The 8,530-nt window shown below is 36.7% G+C and overlaps 1 pseudogene; it reads left to right on the forward strand.

The window, feature by feature from the left end:
- On the forward strand, positions 5,000 to 5,550 carry LOC109129262 (annotated as a pseudogene).

Here is an 8,530-nt window from a genome sequence, read left to right on the forward strand (position 1 = left end):
AGTATTTTAGCTCAAACTCTTTCTTAAAGATTCCCCACGTTATAGTCTGAAATCGGTAACGAGAAACTACGGTATCCCACCATGCACGAGCATCTTCTTCCAAGAAATTAACTGCAACCGGTCTCCTAAATCCTCTGGACACTTTGTCATCTCAAAATTATTTTCCAGGTCTTTTATCCATGCGTCTGCTAATACAACATTCGGGTCTCCTTTGAACTTACGAAATCCTAAGTTCCGCAACAACATTACTTGTTTTAGAAATTGGTCGGATGGATCTTCTGCTGCACGGTTTGCTTGGTCATGCTGTTGTTGCTGGATCATGTGATTCAAGAGATCTTGAATCATTTTAAGTGTCTGCTGAGTCTCTGGCACATTCTGCTCACTCGGTCCTTCTCCATGCGCTCGGTCTCCCCTCGGCATGTTTTGAGTTGGATAGGCAACGAACGGTCCAAACGGTGAAAACCCTGGCGGGTACATACCCTTCGGTGTACTAAATCGATTTGAACTCGATGGTGTGTATCTCGGCGTCGCGACAGGTACATCCCATTCAGGCAGATACATATTCGGGTTGAATATGCCTGGAAACGACTCCTCCCCTTGGGCATCCCCAAAATGCGAACGCCATTCCTCCGGACCAAATTGCTGACTTGAACCCCTCCCTGTGTCCGGAGAACGATGCGTCGACCTAGTCCTTTCGGATCCTTCACGAGAAATCTGCATCCACGATCAATAAAGGGTTTTACTTAATCACATCTAACCCTAAGTGATGAACGATCCGGATATCCTAAGTGTCTATTGCGACCATTTGACTCGATTAATCATTTAAAAACGCGAGTAATATACAGCATCATAACCATGCTCTGATACCACTGTTGTAACGCCCCGGAACCGCACTATGACCACCCATGCCATCGGACGGCACCAGAACGCTACTATGGGAACGTTCCTCAATGATCCGGCCGAGTGCAAAAACGAATCAAGCCCTTCGGCCAGTCCCTTGGTGAGGTTCCCGACCACACGACACATCCTTAAGGCTTTGCAACCCTACAGATACGCCGTGTGTTGAGCCGACTCGGACTAAGTCTATATCAGTACAACTCGCTCGATTAAAAGAAATCTGAATGCATTAATACTTAAAAGAGTTATCCACAAACGTTTACATAATCCCACCAACACCAGGTTTCATAACAACAATGGTTGGGATATTTCGCCATGGCGAGAAGGATGAGATCTCGTCTAATAAGTCTGAACACACACTTCGTTTGTGGACTACAGTGCTCTATTGGATCTTCGCAGGATTTTTTGGGGGATTCTTCTGATGGAATTCTTCTTCTTCTTTTGGGTTTTAGAACTAAGGAAAGACTGGAATTTTCTACACAGAAAAAGAGAGGAATATTAAGGTTCAAATTTGTAGCCAAATCCAAAACATAGCATCAAGTATGAGAGACTCGTACATAGACTTCACTTGCTTCAAGCATGGTGTGAGACTATTGTTCTTTTCTTTGAATGACACATCCGATTAGGATTTTGATGTCAATTTTCTCCTCTGGTGTGGAGTGTATGTTGCTCGTCACCTTCCTCTCTTGTCAATTGCCATACACAGGTTAATTTGGGTTCTTTTAATGTTTTTCATGGACACCATTGTAATTGGGCTGGGCCCATAAAGAAAGAGAAAATTGTGTGGAATGGAGAATGATTATTATTGGACAAAAGTATTGAGTTGTAATAATCCTTATAATTTGATTGGCTAACTCTTTTAACTGATGTGTCAACTCCTCCTTCAACTAAAAAGCTGAGGTGTCAACATTGAAGAGAAACACATTCAGTTTTTATTATATTGATTGGTTTAAGATTTTCTATACTTTTTTCATTGAAAAAGTCATGAAAGCACCCTCACCAAATAAAGAGATTTTGAATCATCGAGTCCATGGCTTTTTATTGTTCTTTTGTAGAAACGACATAATGAACGTAGGTCTTCCTACCCACGTGAATGCCAACATAAAGATTACACATAATGTATATATAATTTTTTAGATGTATTGAAAACCCTGCAACATATAATAATGAAAAAACTTTTAATAGTAAAACAATGTCTATGATGAACGTATCTGTAACACCCGTGAACCACAAATATGGTTTGTGCATCGATCGACGTAATCGGGTTGTTGGTATTCGGATTATTTTCTCCGATTTGACGCAGTTTGGTTGATGGAAACCTAGGACTCGAGTATTTAAAGGGAAAACTGGACGCCACTTAGTTTTCTTTAGTCTTGTTCCTAGAAGAAGAGATAGAAGAGAAAAGTTCTAAAACGTTTTTGAGAGGTTTCTGAGGATTTCTAAGTCAGTTTTTTTTTTGCTTTTGGAATATGGAGAAGAAGGTTTGAGCATGGGTGTCGTGTAGTGGTCGTTGGAAGGCTTGGATCTCTCTGTTTTTTGTTAGATCTGTTGGTTTTAGAGGTGAGTGCGTGACCATGGCTTATCTAAGCGTTTGGGTGTGTCGACGCCTATGGTAGAGTTGTTTTGTTTGCTTGTTTTTGTGTATTGTTTGTGTTTATCTATTTGCTTGTTTGTATAACCCAGTAGATGGGAGGATCGCCTCACTAAGTATTTCAGATAATTGTTACACCTCTCTTTTGTGGTGCAGATAAAGACAATGTGTGATTGTGGTGCAGGTGAAGGCAATTTGTTAGGTTGCTAGAGGTTAGTTGTAGAACATTGTTAGGACAATGGTTATTTTTTCCTCTTGACATTGTTGGATTTGAAATTGAGAGACTTTAAGATTTGGTTATTCTTTATTGGAGTTATTTATAGTATTTTTGCTATTGCATATGTTATCTGTTGTTGTTTCTTGTTGTTAGGATGTTAGTGAGTATAGGATCATTAGCTAAATGTCAAAAAATGAAAAAAAAAATGAAAAAAAAAAAGGAAGGGTTGTTTCATTTTGGTATCAGAACCCTTACGGTTCTAGGTCTATGGTTCGTCTTAGCTTGTGATGTTGATGTCTGGGATTGCATGCTTGAGTTGATTATGTGAATTAGTCAATTTTGTGTGGCATGGGGTCCTATAACATCCTCTTCAAGCCTTCAATGAGATTCCATGGTAAGTTGTGTGTTTATGTATGCGGTTTTAATTATGAGCTTAGCTATCTATCTTTGGTAGTGATAATGGTTAGAGGTGGAGCTGTTGCTGGTCGTGGGCGCGGTTGTGGTCGTGGTCATGGTAGGGGAAGAGGCCCAACTGCTAGTGAGACTGTAGACCAGAGTGTGACAGATTTCCTTACCGATCTAACTTATGGTCGATGGTCAATAGTCTTAGTTTGCACCTTCTCTTCTTTCTCTTCGCGGCAACACCTTCTTCTTTCTTCGCAACCCACTCTCCTTTCTCTTCTCTTTCGCTCACTTTCTCTCTCAAGTTTTTCTCAACTTAACCCTTTGTGATTTTTGCAAAAATGAGAAGGATGAAGAGTTATTTATAGAGTATTTGAGCGGCGAAGTCGACCAATGCATGTCGCATGCACGCTCGTCGTTAGTGTCTATTAGTGCACCACTTAACACTTGGAAGAAAACTGATCAGCCACCTTGAATTCCACTTAGCTCTTTCGATTTCTTTAATCCTCCACCTAAGCTCCACTAATCCTCTTTGAATTATTTAATTCTTCCACCAACTCCCACTAACTTCTCTTGATTAAAATATTAATCCCACTAACTCCCACTTCTTCTTCATGATTAAAATAATCATCCCACTTAATCTCTTAGACTTAGACGATTTTTGGTGGTGTGAAGTCTTCTAGCGTCCTCGGTCAACCGTCGTCGATCCTCGGCAACTTTCTCGGGCTCTCGACAGTTTTCTCGAGTCCTCGGCAACTTCCTCGAGCTCTCGACAACTTTCTCGGCAACTCAACAACTTCCTCGAGCTCTCGACAACTTCCTCGAGCTCTCGACAACATCCTCGAGCTCTCGACAATTTCTCGGGCTCTCGACAACTTCCTCGACACTTTCCATCGGCACTCTCGGTCGATGCGTCTCGGGCGACACGGGCGGTACGCCTCGGCCAATTCTTGGTCCGTGTAACTTTTCTCGGACTTTCCTTCATCAAACTTTCAGCTTTTCTTGCTGGCTTCTTTTCTCGGCCTTTTGGACTTCAATTTGGCGTTGAAAATTTACCCCTTGGTGAGGGTCACTACAGTGTTGGTACCGAATTGGCCAGTGGGGCTGGGTTTCAATGTGTGGTGGTCACAGCGGGTGGAGCCCTTAGTCGAGGGTGGAGCCCCGGATCGCATTGCTGACTTGTTGACGCAGTTGCCGGAGCGGTTGGCGGAGCTGTCTCAGTGCAGGCTCCAGTAGTGCTGCCAGATGTGGCGGAGGTGCAGTAGCCGAGCATTGTTGGAGCAGGATCTCATTCCTAGTATGTCGGTATGCTGCAGGAGATAGGTAGGATCGGTACGACTCGATTTTCAGGCAGTATCGAACCTATAGTGGTTGATACGTGGAGGAAGAGGCTGGAACGCAACTTCTAGTCTCTCAAGTGTCCTGAGGAGTATTTGGGCGGACATAGAGGTTCATCACTTGGCAGATGACGCCCATGTTTCGTGGAGGTCAGTGGCTACCAGGAGTGTGAAGAGGAACTTGACTTGGTTTATTTTGTGGAGGAGCTCAACCGCAAGTATTTTCTTCTTGAGGCAGTGGACCGGATGGAGGTCAACATGTTGAACAATGATGGAAGCTGTCCAGCGTATGCTCCCACACTTCAAGAGATCAAAGAATTGCTTCCAAGATTTTTAGAGGCTAAAATTATGTTCTCTCCAAGAATCTGTAATAGTGCGGCTGATAGAGTAGCAAAGGAGTCTCTTTCCTTTTAGGATGATGATCCTAAGTTATACTCTATTACACGTCAACAAAATCAACATGCTTCGATTACACGTCTTTTACCTTACACCATCTATTATATGTGATATGTCTAATAACTTGTAAGACTCTCTTTCCTTTTGTATGCGCCTGTCTCTATTAAAAAAGTCCCTTCGCAACACAAATATACAAAAAATCTTCATTTTCACTCGGGAGATCTTTTGACATGTCTGTGAAGAAACAGGCTTTAGAGGGTAAGAACAATGGAAGCCACAAGTCGAGTCATTATTATCGATGTTTGTCGTTCTCGTTCATGGAGTCATAAACGGAAGAGACGAAGAAACCATTGTCGTTGAATCGTATGGATTCCAAAAAGCTCAAGGTAGAGATCGTCAAGTGGGCAAAGCGTGTCGCGGCTTATGCTCGTCAACTTAGCTCGAGGAAACAAGATTAAGACATTGATGAAGAAAGCTTATAGGAGTTTTTTGTCGTTTTGACACTATGATCATTTTTGTTGTTGAAACCATTTAGGTTACTTAATTCTCTTTTTTTTTGGGGTACAAATTTATCTTTATTCAATCGATTTTCAAATAGTTTTTCAAATGTTTTCGAGTGGGGTTCATAGAGGTAGTGTGATTGTGTTCCTTTTGTTCATTCCTAATGGAATTATCTGATTTGAATATATGTTGAGAAGTCAAGAAACTACAAAAAGGATAGATTAATATCTTAGACTTGTAAGATACTGGTTGTTAACTACTCTCTCTGTTCTATATATGTAGTAATAAAATTATATTTTAGTTTTATTAAGAAAACAAAACTCCATTTTTATCAAATATCATTGGAGTTTATTAATTAGAAAGTATCCTCCAATTGAATACTACTCCCTCCGTTTCAAAATATAGGATGTTTTAAGCAAAGCACGCATATTAAAAAGTTTTTAATTTTAACAAATTCAACCAATCAGAAACAATACTGCATAATATAAAATATTAAACTAATCTAAAAGTTGCATTGAAATTTGAAAACATCTTATATTATGAAATAACAAACTTCGGAAACATCTTATATTATGAAACAACAAACTTCGGAGGGAGTATAACTTAACAACTAGTGTTGTATTAGTTTGAAAGAGGAAATTTTATTATTCTTTTAGCAGGATCTTTAATCAGGAACTCTTGCCTTAGGTGGGATTTTAACTTCTTTCAAAAGGTCTACATGCTTGTCTCTGAATGCTACTATATGTTGGAAAGTGCTCAAACATGGTTCCAAATTTTTTTTAAAAATCTAAGAAAAAAAAAAGAATCATTGCCAATTCTAGACTACTACATATTGTAATGGATATTGGATACTCTAACCTATATTAGTCGGTTTGGTTTGCTTTTGGTAAACAGTTATTTTAGTTTCTTTAATTTATGCTGAATGAAATCATATATTTTGGTATTAAATTTAATCTTCTTCAAACAATGTGCTATATTGGCAAAAACCCATAAGTTAAAAACTTTCCGAAAAGTTAAACCCACTTTAAAAAAATAAAATTTAAGACAATAATTACGAATAAACCACAATTTAAGTTTGAGTCATCATTAATTAGATACATTATAAATCTCAAATAACTTATCATTAAATTGGAGGATTGTCTTTAGTGAAATGGTTTCCCTGCGTAGTAGGAATTGACTATAGATCGAATTCTTTTTAACCATATACTCCCTCTGTTTCAAAATATAAGATGTTTTGAAGAAGTTTTTTTGTTTCATAATATAGGATGTTTTCAAATTTAATTGCAACTTTTAAATTAGTTTAGAATTTTATATTATGCAGTATTGTTTATGATTGGTTGAACTTGTTCAAAATAAAAACGTCTTAATCTGCGTGTTTTGCTTAAAACATCATATATTTTGAAACGGAGGGAATATTAAAGAACATTTGTAGCTAAACTACTGCTAATCAATTTTAGAGAATTTTAGTAACATTGTAGCTAATATATCGCTAATCAACATGTGGATGTTGTTTATTTTATTTTTTTAGGTTATTCTAAATCGAAGAAAAGATAAAAAAAAAAAAAAGTTAATATAAAATAAAATATAAACCATAGAGATTTGAGGACATAAAGAAAATAAGATTAACCAAACAAATCTAACTACAAGTTTTTTTCGGATTACCGTCAAAAACAATTTACCACTTTTAGAATTTATATATATATATATATATATATATGTATATATGTATATATGTATATATGTATATATGTATATAGTATAAATATGTGTGTTTATATGTAAGCTTTTTAATTTAAAACAACAGAACATATCTCTTGTCAAAAGAATCAAAATGTCATTTTTCAAATTTGCTATCTTTTGTGTCGTCCTTGTTTCCATGGCTAGCCTTCATGAATGTATGTTATATATATATATATATATATATATATATATATATATATATATATATATGTGTGGTTTATTGTTCATTGTTTATCATCATCGCCACCTCTATTATAACAATTGAATAATTTTTCAAATGATTTTCTTATATATAGGTAATTTCTTCAAAGACCTTACGAAACCACCTTTGAAAGATCCATGCTTTTTCGCAAAGGATGTAAAAGGCTACTGCTGCCGACATCTTGTTCAATAGAACCTTAAAACTTTGTAGGGAAAATGTCAACATAAATCATTGTAATCCTTATGCAAAAAAGAACTAAATATTTTTACAAATATTTACACGTACCATATAATTTCATACATTTACTCATAAATCAAATTGTAAGTTTTAATTTTAATTCACTATATACAGTTATGTAATGCAAAATGATAAACCTTCTTTCTCTTCTTTTTATGGGCACATGCTATTACAAAATGATAAACCTACAACTTAGTTTTATTACACATACAAGGATTTATACGGTTTACAGAATCTATACATGTATAGGAGTTATATTGCAGGTGACGTTTGAGTTTGTAGTATTGACTTGCTCTTTTATATACTTACTAGGTTAGACCCGCGCTATGTCGCAGGATACTTTTTATAACTATTTTTAGATTTTTTATATATGTTGAATTATTGAAAATATAATTTTTTAAAAATTTGATTAACTGTAAAAACTATGGTTTATACAATGATAAGATAGAAAAATACATTAATAAAATAAATATAGAAAAATCTCAAATTCATGATGACTTATAAATATTTACATTTAAATCGGATAGATTTAAATACTAAATTGTATAAATAGTATAACTAACCCTAATCTATGTAAAACTTCTCACCTCCTCTAGCTTAATCATCAAAAGACTTTAATTTTATCTTAAACATAGTCTTTTCCACGACTGACACACTTGATCCCTGATTTGATCCCGCCATGATCCCACCACACTAGGTTTCATAACAACAACGGTTGGGATATTTCGCCATGGCGAGAAGGATGAGATCTCGTCTAATAAGTTTGAACACACACTTCGTTGGTGGACTACAGTGCTCTATTGGATCTTCGCAGGATTTTTTGGGGGCTTGATGGAATTCTTCATCTTCTTCTTTTGGGTTTTAGAACTAAGGAAAGACTGGAATTTTCTACACAGAAAAAGAGAGGAATATTAAGGTTCAAATTTGTAGCCAAATCCAAAACATAGCATCAAGTATGAGAGACTCGTACATAGACTTCACTTGCTTCAAGCATGGTGTGAGACTATTGT

Source organism: Camelina sativa, chromosome 15 (genome assembly GCF_000633955.1).
Source record: "Camelina sativa cultivar DH55 chromosome 15, Cs, whole genome shotgun sequence".
Taxonomy (NCBI): Eukaryota; Viridiplantae; Streptophyta; class Magnoliopsida; order Brassicales; family Brassicaceae; genus Camelina; species Camelina sativa.